We start from the raw sequence: 16,888 nt of genomic DNA, 5'->3' as shown, positions 1-16,888 counted from the left end.
ATCTGACTACATATTAGTCAAAGCAGCTAATGGGCAGCTATATTGGGAGCCCCTCTCCCGCAATATTACAATAACTGATCCTGTTTCGTGATTGACACAGAAAAGTAAGATTGTAGTTTCTGCAAAGTGCCCAGTGAATCTCTTGGGCAGGGATCTCATGCAGTTATTTGGTATAGCACTAGTCCCAACCATGCAGGGAATGCAAGCACAGCGACAAACTGACACCTTTACGGTGCAATCGGGGGGTGAAATATTTTATTGGTATAGTCAGGACTTGGTCACAACTGGTCCGGGGACTGTGACCAAGGAGCTGATGAACGTAGCTATAAGTATGTTTCCCTCCCTCGACATTGATAAACAACACCTGTTACATTGTACCCTATATTTTTGTAATAGACCAGGACCCGATAAGGAATATGAAGAAAAATTATTTAAGAATCATACGAATAGATTGGTACTGCATAACCTGTACTGGGACACAGAAGGGAATAGTGTAGTTAGCTGTTCGCTGCCTCAGGAATTTTTAACACTTTATAAATCTAATCGATTACCACATGTTAGCCTGACCAAGAATAAAAATATACAGTGGGCAGACCTAGGGGAGAAAGCCACAAAATGGGAGAAACAAACAGAACTGGAACTGTCAGGACAGGGAATACAAGTACAAAAATTGAATTTGGTGACACAGACCAACCCAGCTGTGCACATGCATTCTCTTGAAGACAGCTGATGGACACTCCTACTGAAGGAGGAAGAAAACACCTTGCGAGATGTACCAGAGACTCTCTGGTCAACAGGGAAATCAGATGTAGGACTTATCCGTACAGCAGGGCCAGTTAATATCACACCAAAATCAGCATTTAGACCACGGAAAAGGCAATACCCCTTAAGGAAAGATGCAGAGGCAGGGATAAAACCTATCATAGCAGCATTACTTAAGGGAGGGGTACTAGTGGAATCTCCCGATTCTCCATGTAATACACTTTTATTTCCAGTTAAAAAAGCCAATGGAGAATGGTGTATGGTCCAGGATTTGCAAGCTGTGAATGACGCAGTAATACCAAGGGCACCCATAGTGCCAGATCCACACACTCTGTTAAATGACTTAAAACCTCAACAAAAGTATTTGTTTGTGGTGGATATTAGTAACGCATTCTTTTCAATACCGATACACCCAGATAGCCAGTATTGGTTTGCATTCACATTTCAGGGAAAAAGATACACATATACGCAACTACCACAGGGATATTGTGAAAGCCCTATGATATTCTCACAGGAAATGTCAAGTAACTTGGCAAGGTTTAATCTACCGAAGGGTAGTCAGATTTTACTTTATGTAGATGACATTTTGTTAGCGGCCCCCACCCTGCAGGATTGTAGGGAAGATACAGTAGCACTTCTATGATTTTTAGCTGCTGAGAGACATAAAGTAAACAAAGACAAACTGCAGCTCTGGAAAAAAACAGGTGAAGTACCTAGGATATGTGATATCCAAGGAAGGTAAAACATTAGATGAGGACAGAAAAGTGGCAATCTTGCAGGCACAAAAGCCTACCACCAAGAAGGAAATGATGTCCTTCTTGGGAACGACTAATTTTTGTCGAAGCTGGATTCCAAACTATGCCTTGGAATCTGCACCCTTAACTGACCTTATATATAAGACACCCATGGCAGCACAAGATTTGTTACAATGGACATCAGAAGCAGAATCGGCTTTTTTGTAAACTGAAACAATTAATAGCATCCTCTCTAGTTCTGGGATTACCAAATTATCATAAACGTTTTTTCCAGACTGTAGATTGCAAGCAGGGTTATATGACATCAGTACTAACACAACAACATGGGGATAAGCAATGTCCCATTGCTTACTATTCATCACAGCTGGACCCAGTGACATGGTCACTACCCCACTGTGTCCAGGCAGTTGTTGCAGCTGTAATGGCGGTACAGGCATCAGCTTCAGTAGTTTTGTTCCACCCCCTCACTTTGAGGGTACCCCATGCAGTTGCAATTATCTTGTTGCAAGAAAAGGTGGCATTTCTTTCCCCTGCTAAGCATCTCTCCTGCATGACTATATTATTGAGCCAACCTCATATGACAATTGAACGATGCACGACTTTGAACCCTTCTACTCTGCTACCAACCCCTGCAGATGGCACACCACACCGCTGCCTGCAGGTAATTGAGCAAAAGACACTACCTAGAAAAGACCTCACAGATGTCCGCTTGGATAATGCTGAGGTGACATACTACTTGGATGGCTCATGCAAAAGGGGCCCTGCAGGACAGAACCTAGTAGGATATGCAGTAGTCTCTGATACTGAAGTTATAGAAGCGAAATCTTTACCGCACCATTTATCTGCACAGGCAGCAGAATTGATTGCCCTGACACGGGCATGTACTTTAGCAAAGGGTAAATGTGTAAACATTTTTACTGATAGCCAGTACGCTTTCTCCACTGTACATGTGTTTGCACAACAGTGGAAAAACCGGGGAATGATAACATCTACTGGCAAACCTGTAAATCATGCGCAGTTTATTTTAGATCTTTTAGAATCTATTCAGTTACCTCAGAAGGTGGCCATTTGCAAATGTGCAGCTCACACCAAGCAACAAGATAGGATTTCAAAAGGTAATGCAAGAGCTGATACAGCTGCAAAACAAGCAGCTACAGAGGTATTTCTTTTAAATGAGGAATTACAACCCTCTGAAATTTTGAATCTGGACATGTTAAAAACAATGCAGACACTTACTATGCAAGCTGAAAAACAGCGATGGATAAAACGAGGAGCAGTCCTCGAAAATGGGCTATACATCTCTACTCTCTAATTTGTTCCGTTATGCGGCATTGTTGAGCCATGAGCAGTGCCATGTCTCAACAGGGGGGATGATACAGCTGGTGAACCAAGTGTTCACAACATACGGATTTACAAACTATTCTAAAAAATTTTGTTTAATATGTCAGATTTGTAACAAACACCATGCACAGGGGACGATAAAGGCCAAGCAAGGGAGTTTTCCCACATCACCATATCCGTTTCACACTATCTGTATGGATTTCATAGAATTGAACAAATGTGAGAATAAGAAGTATTGCCTTGTCATTATAGATATGTTTTCCAGATGGGTGGAAGCCTTTCCAACCATAAACCCAGATGCAGCTACAGTGGCAAAAGTACTTGTCAAGGAAATTATTTCTAGGTTCGGCATTCCGGAGAGAATCTATAGTGACAATGGTACACACTTTGTAAATCAAACCATACAGCAGCTGAGTACGTTTTTTGGTATTTCTTTAAAAAAATCATTGTGCATATCATCCGCAGTCTGCAGAGCTGGTTGAAAGACATAATGGTATACTGAAAAGCAAACTGAGGAAATTGATAGCTGATACAGGGAAAACCTGGCTGTACTGTTTAACCCTGGCACTGTTGAACATAAGAACTGTCCCTACAGCAAAAGGACTGACTCCTTTTGAGAAGCTGTATGGGAGGGCTTATTACACACCCCAGTGGAAACCTCTCATGTCATCAGACCAGGAAGCTGATTTTGCATTAGCTGAATATATGAAAAAGTTGTTGAGTTCTAAACATCTGTTGCAGTTTAATTCTGTTTCAGGTCAAAAACAAACTGAAACATCAGAAGTGGCAGTGACGCCAGGAGACTGGGTGTGGATTAAAATCGTGAAGTGAAAGAACTGGGCATCGCCAAAGTGGGAAGGTCCTTACCAGGTGCTTCTTTCAACACCTACTGCAGTCAAAATAGCAGAGCGAGCTTCATGGATACATCTGACGCACTGCAAGTTGGTGAAGAACTTCAAGCTGGACAAAGACCTTACCTCTCCATTGCGACCCTAAGCACAAATGTCTGGCTACAAAGGGGGGTCAGATCAATAGGAACTGATCTGTCTCAAACCAAGTGAAGCAATCATCGGTGCTGGGGTCCTATAGGGCAGAGAGTAAGATCACGTGTCCTGGGCGACGATGATGGAAGCAAGAAAGATCCAAATGCATCTGTTTGGAAGAGCCGGAGAAAACAGGAATGTAGAACAATGATTTCCACAGAAATATTGCATGACCATCCTGTTGACTATATTAGTAATAATAATCTTTTTATTGTGGCCATTTCTCTTCTCAGCCACACAAGTAGAATGAAGTAAACATGCAAAGTGGCATCCAAATTTCAATACTTATCATTCTACACGCTTATGCAGACACCCTCAATATCTCCAATTGCTGGGTCTGTGCAGCTATTCCTACTGCACATGGAGGAATACCCTTAATACAGATTCCCTTAAATATGAATCAAACCTGGCAAGCACCACTGAAGGATGCAGTGAATGTGACATCGATTAAAAGAGTGACCCTATTTTTACCCAAGGCAAAAAGAGGAACAGTATGCTTTCAAAACTACGGAAAAACAGAAGTTGGAAATAGCACCTGTAATATGACAGTGATACATCACTGTACCGGGAATTCCTGCACCACAACAAACGAAGGCCAACAATTACAGGTTCGCAATAGCAATGACTTTACTGAAAGGAAGAAAATGGTTGATGAAAATCAAATCATGTATAGTAAAATGTTCTGGGCTATGACCCAACAAAAGCCCGGTAACTATAAAATCGGCAACATTTTAGTCACAATTCCTGACTGCTACTTCGTGTGTGGTGATAGAGCATATAAATGGCTACCAGGCAACTGGTCTGGAAGCTGTTTTCTGGCATATCTGATTCCAGCAATACGACATGTATCGACACTACCCCAGGGAAAAATTTGAAATGTTCGAAAAATCAAGAAACCCACTAATCCGGTGGGACAAGTTGATGCATCCTGGATATATCACCATGATCTAGCCCATGTGAGTGACAAAGAACTGTCGCACATGGGTGATCACATCATATCTTGGGCGGGCATAATACCAACATATGGAGCAGTGAAATCGATCTGGGAGCTGAGAAAACTATCCAAACTTCTTGAGACAATGAGTAATGCAATGTTTTCCACCCTAGAATTGGTGACTGATGAACTCACAGCCATTAGGAGAGTGGTGCTTCACAATTGCATGGCTCTCAACTTCACCCTAGTGGCGAAAGGAGGGTTATGCACTTTAATCCAGGAGGAGTGCTGTTCATTTATTCCTGACAACAAACATGAAATAGACAGCCATCTCGAAATAATTCAGCAAGTGTCGGCCATGACCAAACCAGGACCGAATCCCTTAACAGACTTTTTCCAAAAATGGTTCAGGGGTTGGGGCAGCATCTTGATGAACATTCTGATTGCCATCTGTGTAGGGGCAGCCTTACTGATGTTGTGTGGATGCTGCTGCATCCCCTGTATAAAAGGACTAGTTGAAAATTTCATAGACACTTCAATTTCAAAGACTTTATATCAGAATTTTGAGTTAGAGGTACTGATTAAAAGCTGAAGAAATACTTTCACAAGCTTGAACTGAATGACTCTCTAACTGCAAATCCTGAGTGGGAAATGGTTAAGGGAAGAAAAACTGTTTATGCTTGTTTTGAAAGTCGAATAAAGTATTAAAAAGGGGGAAATGTTAGGAAAATGTATAACTGCAATGCAATATGTAGGCTTAGTGTATTAAAATGCACAGCTGCAATATGCAGGTTTAGTGTATAAAGATCGCAGTTCTATGATAGTTTTGGGTCTGGGCCAAGATGTCACCACTTCAACTTTGCTGGGATCTGTGGATATTCAATTTGCCGACACTACATGTCCCACATAGGTCACTGAATGTTGGAAGAACTTGCATTTGTCCAATGACAACTTCAGGCCTTCCTTCTCAATCCTGTCCAATATCTTCATCTGTCTTTCTTTGTGCTCCTCTAGGGTCCTCCAAAAGACAATGATGTCATCCAGGCAGACTAAGACTTCCAGGAGATTCATGTATCCAACTGTTCTTTCTATGATTCTCTGGAAAGTTGCCGGTGCATTTGATAAACCTTGGGGTAGGCGATCAAACTCAAAAAATCCCAAAGGGGTGATGAAGGCAGTCTTCTCTTTATCTTCTGGGTGCATAGGGATTTGATAGTATCCACTCCTTAATTCTAGCACACTGAACCACTTACCACCCACCAGGCAACTTAGAGCATCTTCAATCCGGGGAGTTGTGTACTGGTCTGGAATGGTTCGCTGATTCAGAGTACCATAGTCAACACACATGCAAATTGACCCATTCTTTTTCCTGACAACGACAGTGGGAGAGGCATATGGACTTCTTGACACTCAAGTTATCCCTGTGGCTTTTAGTTCTTTCAAATGTTTTCTTAAGTCCTCCAGGTCTCCTGGAGCTACTCTTCTGGAACGTTCCCTGAAAGCCTGGTCCTCTTTTACTCTTATTCAGTGTTCTGCACTTTTTGCACAGCCCACATCTAGTTCACTAGTAGAAAAACTATTTTCCTTTTTCATTAATAGCTCTTTAGCTCTGGTTACCCACTCAGGGGGCAAGAGGCCACCTCCTATATCAATATCTTCCAGCTTCAGCTCATTGGCCCTGCTCTCATTCCTTGTCAACACAGAAGCAGGTAAGGGAGTGGCAGCATAAACATTTCCCAAATGCACTTGTGAACACAGGACAGTGGGAGTGCTTCCTTTATTCTTTAACTCCACAGGCAAGGTGTCATAAGGATACTTTAACTTGTCCACAGGCCAAACTTCTGGGACTAGTTCCAGTCCCGGTGGCAAGTCACTTTCTGGATCCATTTCAATCATGAGATGAGAGGAAAATGTTTGTCCACACATCCTCACTGTGGCTCTCAAGCAGGTGACCTAACCATGATAAATTATATGCTCATTCCCAGAGAGGGTCCACACATGACCAGTTTCATCTTTCTTACTCTCTTTCCCCCTTTGAAGGGCACAGAAAACTGGTCTCAGGAGAGGATATAGTGTTGGGTGTTCCTGGGTCAACTGAGGCATTAGCATTCTTCTGATGAGGTTAGTATTTCTCCCCACTAAAATAGATGCTGAATCCTTTTCTTTTGGCCTGGGGCACACAACAGCGAGTGCTTCAAAAACTTCTTTTGACCCAACAACTGAAGTGGAAAATTCTAACTTGAGTGAGACATAACCATCATATGGGAACTTCATGTCACTTAGCCCCCAGATCTCCAAATCTTCTAACTTTTCAAGTGGTAAATGCTTTAAGTATTGTTTCTGTATTGAATGGTGATTTGTGCACCAGTATGCAACAGTGCTTTACTATGCACTCCTTCTATTTCTACTGACATGACAGGGGACATTCCCAGTAGACCATTGGGTAGTTTCTGTTTCTGATGCTGTTCAGCTGTACGGCAGTCAGCATGTGGTTGAGGTACCACTGGTTGACCTCGCCATTTTAACAGCTAAGACTCTTTCTTAGTAATGCTTTGCAGTCTCAGATGCTGAGATTTTGGCTGAGCTGGCTTTCCAATTCAGTTGTTCACCTCAGATGAGCTAGAAATGTACATAGTAGGTAGTTTCTCTCCCCTATTACAAGGGTTTGTGTGGAAAGGAGATCCAGGATGCTGTCTCTTGATGTTAGATTTTATGAAGCTCTTTGTAACTGGTCACTCAGGTGGCTCCTTCACTGAGACCCTTTGAAGTTTCCCTGCATTTGCACTAGCCAATAATAGTTTGTTCACTTTTTTCAAGTTCTCTGCATTAGGACACTGTCAATATGCCCTGAATCCCCACAGTGAAAGCAAAATCCAGTAGGAACTCTGAACATTGGCTGATTCGGTTCTTCCCTGAGTCCTTTTGTGGAGGTTCTAGCTGATGTATTCCTCCCTTCAGCTAAAGTTACCATGGCTTTCTGCAATTCTGTAACTGTCTTGGTGACTTTAGCTTTGGCGTTGGTCAGGGAAGACACCTGCATCTGTAACTCTGACACCTCTACATTGCGGATACTCTGGGCTATGACTCCTGTTTGAGTAGTGAGCACTGCTATAGGCTCCTGCTGGTGTTCACTCACTGTTTTAGTTGCTATTGAACACTGAGATTTGGCTTCCAACAGGGCTTCCTCTTCCCTCACCTCTTTAACCAACTGAGAATAAGTTAGAGCCTCTTCCATATTTCCCATCTTCATTTTCCACACAATGGGGTCCATAGCTTGAGCTCCCTGTAAAATTTGTCTGATACGTAACTTGGTCAGCTACTTTCAGATCCACCCCCTTCTTTAGGATGATCTGGTGGAGCATTTTATCTAATCGCTTAATGTAATTTCTCACCAACTTCTTGGTATGTATGTTCAAACTGATACACTAGGTCAGCAGCCCTCTCAGTCCTTCCAAACCCATCCTGAAGTACTCCTAAATAGTTCTGGGCCATGCAATCTTGCTTACCCATCCTTAGGTTGCATATGGTATTCTTAGCTAATCCCTTTAGACTTTCAGCTATCCGCTGCTTTTTCTGAGATTCTGGGATATCCCACTACTCAGGGGCTTGTGAAGCCTGATCCATCCAGGATTCAAAATCTTTCTCTCCCCAAGGTGTGGGTTGTTTACCAGAAAAGAAATGCAATTTGCAGTAGCCAAACCCAGTGAATGGCTGTGTAGGCTTTAAGCATTTTTCTATAATACTTCCCAAAGCATTCAAAACTTCAGGCCCTATAGTATTTATGGGCAATTAAGCTGCAGCTTCTGGTGTAAGGTTCTGACCTACTTGGATAGCTTCTACAGGTATTTTATCTGTTGCTGAGGTAGTGCACTTCTCAGGGATTACCACACAGACTGCACTCTCACCTGAAATTTGTACAATCAAAGGTATGTGCTCATACACTAAAGGACTTTTCCATTTTAATAAGGCCAATGTGCTCTGCTCGGTAGTGCCCATATTGCTGTCTAATAAGAATCCATGCCCCACAACTGGTAAGGATCCTGTGACTTGATGTATTTGCATATCAGTCCATGTGACCCCTGGCAACTCCAGAACTAAGCAATGCTCTGACTGAGCATTGTGCTATTTGTACCACTTAGCAGTTACTTCTTGGTTCATGTTTCTGCTGGATTTGCTTTCCACACATACAGGGGAATAGGGTGGAGCCCAAGGCAGTACAGGCAATCCCGGAAAAGCCCCAAAATGTAGAGCAACCACAGGTGTATCTGAAGTAGATATGGGTTCCTTCCTACCTTGACTCTGGTGACACCCCTATAGACCCAACACACCAAGGTGACAAAAATGACAGATTTTATTCTAGGTGACACATCTAGCTTAAAAGGCAATAGCACAACCACAAACAAATTATTTCAACAATGCACCAGTTAGCAATAAGACAAGGTGAGATATGCATGCAATGAAAACATACATTCGCCCTCTTCCCCAGAACTCAACAGAAAAATGTCTAGACATTCAAACATGCTCAAAGAAGGCAATATCAATGAGCTACACCTAAAGAAATCCCAATCCCTCCGAGCTACATGCTCTAGGGACCTAAACTTTGTCACCACAATAAACAGGACTTGCTGGAGGGATAGATTCCTGTCCCAGAGACTTCCCATACTCTGGAACAATCTACCCATCTATGTCAAGCAAAGTTCCTCATTAGCACTCTTCAAGAAAAATCTTTATGAGTGGATGGGAAATAGGAAATGCACCCCGGGGATCACTTCTGTGGCTCTGCTCGACAGGGGTACAGGAAATTAACTTTCTTGGGTTGACATAAGCCAGGGAACTTTGTTGACTAGGCTTACTTAGGTCCTTGGGCCGATAGCCTAGTACCTACCTATGAACCTATGAGCAGTAAAGCTTTATAATGCAGCAATACAAACAGGGAGAAAATGCAATGTCATTACGCAATAAAAGAGTAATATGAAATACAGATATGAGAAAATGCAATGTCATTGAGCAGCAAAATTCTTGAAGGCAGCAGTCCTAAAACGAGCAAAATGCAATGTCATTGAACAATTAAGATTTATAATGCAACAATACAAATATGAGAAAATTCAGTGTCATTGAGCAGTACTAACACCCTCAACCCCTTTGATCAATTCTAAACAGAAAAACTATGAAACACTCTATTGTATCCTGTTCACTGGCCGGTGACTACTTACAGTCTTGCTGCCAGCATGATGGAGCCCATGTTGGAGCTCATATGGATCCGAGTTATTTGTAATCCACAAAGCATTCGGGAGGGGGGATCCACAATCTTGTAAAAATATAAAATTAGGCCAGAGCCTCTCATCACTCCATCGAGAATATCCTAGTGACCAGGCACCATGGTTCCTCTAATGTGAAAAGTAGAAAACCACCTGCCACAACTCTGATAATTATCTATGGCTTCTCTGTACTAGGCCCAAAGGAACTCCTTTTCTTGCTGAATCATATGCAGACGTGGAACTACTGGTTTCATACTTCTCTCCTGATTCCACAAAATACCATCATCCAGGATTTCAGCAACAGACCGACACAATCTACTACTTCACTTCCCTGTCACAAAGCACTAGAAAGAAAATCCAGTCATTCTGCACAGCCCTTTTTCCCTTCATCTCCCTGTTTCAGCCTTCCCTCCTTCAGCTAGTATCTCAGTCTCATCTTTCACTTTTAAAATTGTCTTTTATATCCCTGAAAAGGAGCTCCACCTTGTAGTGTAATGGAAAACTATAGTCTAGTACTTCTACAATGAAATACAGTGGGAGCTACACCAGTTAATATCATTGAGGAAATTAGGACAGCTGTTGTGAGAGTGAAAGACAAGACAAATACACTGCAATTATTAAGAGTGGTATCTAGTCCAATACAGGAGCATCAGGACTTGAACAACCTTAGGGAACTGTTGGGAATTTTTATAACAACATGGTGTTGCATTATTCCATGAATGCAGTGGGCATCAAGTGGATTTTCACTAGTAACTGGCACATCTTACAATATGATGATGCATTAAAACATCATTTCCTTAAAGGACCTTCATTTACTTTCAAAAACTTTACCAATATTGAGAGGACTTTGGAAAGAACTGACAACAGCTGAATTCTTGGTATTCTGAAAACAGTAAAATGTGGAACTTGCCAGCAGTGTTTGTTTATCAGTTCTGACCCAAAGGGCCCATTACTTGATCTACTAAGTAGGTGGACTATTTATGGGAAATTCCATTGCTACACCAGCAGAGTTGTTTATTTAGCCCAATGTGCATCATGCGCCACATATGACATTGGAAGAACTATCAGTTCTTTGAACAAAATTATTTATCAACACTTATATAGTATCAGTAAGCACAACAATAAAAGTGCACTGGCAAAGCATCCTGAAGTTTGTGGGAAGTTTGAAAAAAATTTGTTTTGTGTTTTGGAACAAGTCAATCAGAATGGCTCAGCTGACTGGAAAACATTTTGCTATACAAGCAGATAGTGTGGCAAATGCATCTCAATGCCACAAATTACCCTGGTTTAAATGAAGTGGTATCAATAATTAGTGAAAAGAATTAACAGTCTATGACTATTGTTGTTATTTGCTATTTATTTTTAGCTTTGTCGCATTGACCCTTTGACAATTAATAGAATATTTTTATTAAACAAAAACAAAGTACCGGGAAACCAGCAGCACATGCTTACTCTGTGGTTGGATTACGTGTTTCTCGTGTGTGTATTAAAAGGAACTGTCTATACTGCTGGTTTCCTGGTGCTTTGTTTTTGTTTACTGGTTTTGGGTTGGCACTGAGACCACTTTTTAGTTTATTAGAATATTTTTATTGGCTATTAGAAACACTAAAACTTTATTGACTGGACAAAATGCTTGTATTTTTAATTGGTTATTCTGAATGGCTCATACTATTTGATTGGCACATTTTTTGGAGATGTTTCATCTCTATTTTGCACTACAGTGCGGTACAGATTAATATTTTTGTAAGAAAGAACCTACGTCTCTTCGATTTGGATTAACATTTGGTGACTTGATTGTTGGTGCAGTCATTTTAATGTATGTGTTTGGTGGACCTTTGTATTGGTTTGAGTGTCTGAAGAAGCATTCTGGTACACAATGTAATGGTTTAGCAACCGTGTTTTGATATTACAAATTACCCTTGTTTAAATGAAAGAATATGAACAACTAGCGAATTGAGATTTAGGGCATTTAAAATCTAATGAATTATGGTTACTGTTGGTACTTATCATTGATTTTATTTGTGCTGCAAAGTTGTCACTCTGAGCTTTTTACAACTAATGGATCACTTTTATTGGTTATTAGAGACAGTACAACTTTACAGATTGGGCAAAGTTGTTGTTTCTTTGATTATTATCCTGAATGGTTTAAGTAGGTTCATAGGTTAGTACTAGGCTAACTGCCCTTGTGAGCCATTGTAAGCCTAGCCAATTATCCCTTGTGAGACTCAAACCCTGTACCTTGTGTTTGTAAGGCAAACACCTTAACCATTAGGCAACCCTCCCAATCCCCAAACAGCTTGATTGGTACATTTCTTGGGGGTACACTTAACTTCTACTCTCCACAAACAGCACAATATGGGCGAATATCTTCACAAGAAAACATTTAAGATTCTCCGATTGCAACTATCTAATGGGGACTTGATTGGTCACTGCAATCACTTTAATGGTTTTGATTAGTGTATTTTCCCATTGGTTTTGATGGAATGACAACTTTCTTGATTGGATCTAATCTTATGTAATCTGATTGGCCGTTCCATTTGCTTTATTCGTCACAGTGGTGTACAAATGAACTAAAGTTTTTCTGGTTGGGAATAATTTTTGGAGACCTTATTGGTTACTGCATTCGTTTTTTGATATTTGATTGGTGTATCTTTTTATTGGTGGTGATCGCACCAAAGTATTTTTGATTTGTATAGACTTTTACAATTTGGATTGTTTTTTCCATTTATTAAATTACAATTGATTGGTGTATCATTTGTGGGTGGGTGTGCTCAGTTTGTTTTTATTGGATGACTATAAATTTTTTATTCAATGGTTCTGAAAAGTTCTTATGACAAAAGTGGTAAAGCATTTACATTTTTATTTTAATATTAAAGTATCCTGTGTTTGAGTACTAGTGTACTGGTCGGGTTTTTGTGATTTCAAAAAAGGGAACATTCACTGATTATAATTTCTGCTACAGTAGTCCATGCTAAATATAGCTGTACTGCTAATTGAACTACTTTTTCATATATAAAAATTAATAACTCCAGTAAGAAATAATTGCTGATGGTAGAAGATCTGAAGGCTTGTATTTTGGTGTGATATAAAATAATGCTTATTTAATTATGTATCAACATAGTGATTTCCATAAATCAGGCATTTCAAATCAGTTCACAGAACAGAAGCACAGTTATTTATGGGATTTTTTTTATCTCTGATGGATACAAATGACAACTGTCTTTCCTGTGTGCATCTTACTGAACTAAACGTTGAAATCATCTGATTACAAGAGGTAACATTTCTGGTAAAAGAATAGACATCTAAACTGCAGGACTAATATCAGAAGAATGTTACTGCAAACAAATACCACATTCATTATTGCATACTTTTTTATACTGCAAATGATGCATGAGAACACAGATTGCTGTGAACATTGCTGTTGCAGAAATCAGAACAGATGCTTTCAACTGTGCTGCTGTCAAAATGGTAAGATGCCTCTGCATGCTGCCTTCCTCCATCATATGTATGCACAATGGCAATGTGTGCTAAGCAAGTTTATGCTCCATGGATGTAGTAGCTAGAATTACATCTGGTTGTCAACCATTCTGCAAACCAGAGTCACATTCCTCTCCAGACATGGGTAAACTGGCAGCAGCCACTTACTCTCATAGTGCCAGCCTGAATCTTCCAGCATGACCATGTCAAAAATCATCATCTGGGTTCAAGTCATCCCTGCTGTAGTCAGGAGATTTACCCTCAATGCCACAGAGCCAGAGATGTGCAAAACACTTTGAAGATATTACAACACATTTAGAAATGTACTATTCCTTGAATCACAGTTTGTTTTTTGAACTGTCAGGACATGCAAGATCAGGCCACACACTTCTTACAGGGAGCTAACTTTTGTGACTTAGAAGAAGCAGACACTGTATCAGTATAGTTTGTACTTCGTGCCAAAATAGATTGATAGACACTGGGGCATCTACTTGTTTCTTCATAATGATCTATCTACAATCGACTTAAAAATGACTTGCCATCCACTACCATGCTTAAAGCCAAAGTATTTAATATACCATATAGTCACTAGTTACAACCTGAGCAAAATATTCAGTTGAACTACATAATGGAACATTTGGAACAGCAGGTTTGGCGTAATGGTTAAGGTCCTTATCTTGTAAACACAAGGCACAGGGTTTGAGTCTGACCTCAAGTTACTGGCTAAATATAAAATGGCCATTTTGGGCAGGTGACCTAGTATTCAGCTATGAAAATTACCATCAAAATCCTGAAGTTGCATACCAGCTAAATGCTGTGTCAGTTGACATGGTAGGAAGTAGTAAATCTACTCGAATGTTCTGGAATTTAACTATTTGCAGTATGTATTTGCATTTGTAGTGATAAATTTCACTTTCTTTCATTTATTTATGAAAATTCTTAAATATTTAATCACCAGGAAGTCCTATGAGAAAATGTATAGTAGTACTATGACCAATCATAGATACTGTCAATAGTGACAGCTTGACTAAGCAACTGTCTTGCATATATCAAGTGGAAAGATAATGCCCTACACTTTAGTATCCATTCTAGCTGTCTGCAGGAAACTTTATAAAATATACATGAACTGTACTTTCAGATGGAATGGAATGCTTTTTTATGTTCAGAAACCATAACTGCATCTTCACAGCAGCAAAAAAAAAAATTAAATGCAAACAGTTGTTTTTTACTTTGAGACAGTGATATCTTGGAGTATTTTCCCTAATCCAAAGTACAGAACTTCAGAGTCATTATATATAATAAGTAGCAGAATTGTGGGGGCATACATCCACATGTCATGAGTGCAGTTGTGAAGCCCATCCTACAAAAGTGTGTAAAAAGTGTGACAGCAAGTTATTTTTACTGTTTACAGTTTGTGAAACCAATCCTACAAAAGTGCATAAAAAGTATGACAGGAAGGTATTTTTACTGTTAATCAGCTATAAACTTTTTTTTTTACATTACTTCAGTTTGCATTTAGAACCAGATTTACCTGTATTTTTTCCTTTAAAAATCTAATATGTGCCCATACTGTCGACTTGAAATCTAAAATCTGTCCTGTCACTAATAATTCTTAAGCTTGTTCTTTACTATAGCATAATTTGTGATGTCTCTAAGCTTAAGAAAGCATACTTTGCAATATGGCTAATCCATGGCAACTCAACTAAACCTAGGTACAAAACCCATGAAAAGGCATAAACATTTGCACAGATCACTTGAGTAATCAAACATTTGAAATAATCTTCGTGAATAATACTAACAGTAATATTCACTGATAAATGTCAATTGCTTTGTCAGATCTGCACTAGTCAAAACAGGACTGAAAGAACTGATTGTAAATGTGCAAGGAGGGGTTCATAGGCTCATAACAACATCAAGGCTGTTCAGTCGGACAACCATCTACAGCTTACCAGTACCCACTCGTAGGATGTACCTCCTTTGCCAAGAGGACTTGGCCAATCAAACGTGTGGTAAATTTGTGGGTACCTATACAATCATCTAGATTCTGTTTGTGGTACAATAGTGAATCACATCATTTGACAAGCAGGGTCAGTTTGTTCCAGGTGTGGAGGAAGTACTGAGTGATGAATCTGTCTCTCCAACATGTTTTATTTGAATGTTAGTGAAGATTTAGGTCCCTGGTTCTCATATTAGTAGACTTATTTCACTTGTCGAGGTAAGTGGTGGCCATACTGACATCCACTGAAATGCCCAAATGGCCATGTAAGGGGCTGGATGCATAGTGCAGAGCTGCCAGACTGACATACAAAGATGACACACACACAGACGTATACACACACACACACACACACACACACACACACACACACACACACACACACACACACACACACACACACACACACCTGTGCAAATGATGATTGTGTCCTGCTCACTCCTCCAGCCTCTATGGGTAAGGCTGTGTGTGGTGCACAGCATTTCCAGTCAATACAGTGTAATGCAAAGCCTAAATATGTTAGTGCATGTATCAGTATTACTCTGTGCTGCCATTGTCATAGCTAGATTCTGCCAATTTGCCAATGACATAATGCATTGTATTGTTCCCACCTCTACCTCTCATGGGGTACCAGTGCAGCTACTTTCCCAGATAACACCTCACCAGAATTTTGCATAGGTCTATTTCCACACTGCATCTGCTTTCTTACCACTATACTGAGTAGCATCAGATTTATCCAAGAAGAAGATGAGTCTTCATACTTCCAAACATACATCTGATGATGTTCTATGTTTGTGGCAGTGCAGTGTCATGGTCTGCAGCCTACAGATGGAGGTTAATAGCCATGGCTCTAAGGCATAACCTGCATCATCTACAACAGACAGTGTCAGACCCCATTGTGAGTGGCTTTCTGTCTATGTGAAATGGAGCAGTGTAAGCAAAAATCTGTGGTTGGCAATACATGCACTTACCAACGAGATGACCCTGTTAAAAATCACTCTGCATGAATCACTGGAAAAAGATCACAGATGAGCCAGATTTGGGAATCATGGGAATTGCCTGAATGGAACAAAAACACATTGCATATAATACCCTGTGTATTGTACAGCACCTGGCAATAGATGTAGTGGAAGCCCTACTGTTTGATATAGCAGCTGCCATGGCAAGAAGGTGAAGCTGTGATGGCAGTATACCTATACTCAATGGCATCAGGACCTCGGGAAATTTAGCTATGTCATAGAATGTCTCCATAGTGATAACTCTGTGTTCTGCTATTCATGGAAATAAAATATGCTTCTTCACGTGCTGCAACATCATATCAT

This window comes from Protopterus annectens, chromosome 1.part1 (genome assembly GCF_019279795.1).
Source record: "Protopterus annectens isolate FY-2018-M chromosome 1.part1, PAN1.0, whole genome shotgun sequence".
NCBI lineage: Eukaryota > Metazoa > Chordata > Ceratodontiformes > Protopteridae > Protopterus > Protopterus annectens.
The sequence above is the reverse complement of the archived record's forward strand: the minus strand, read 5'-3'. Positions refer to the sequence as shown.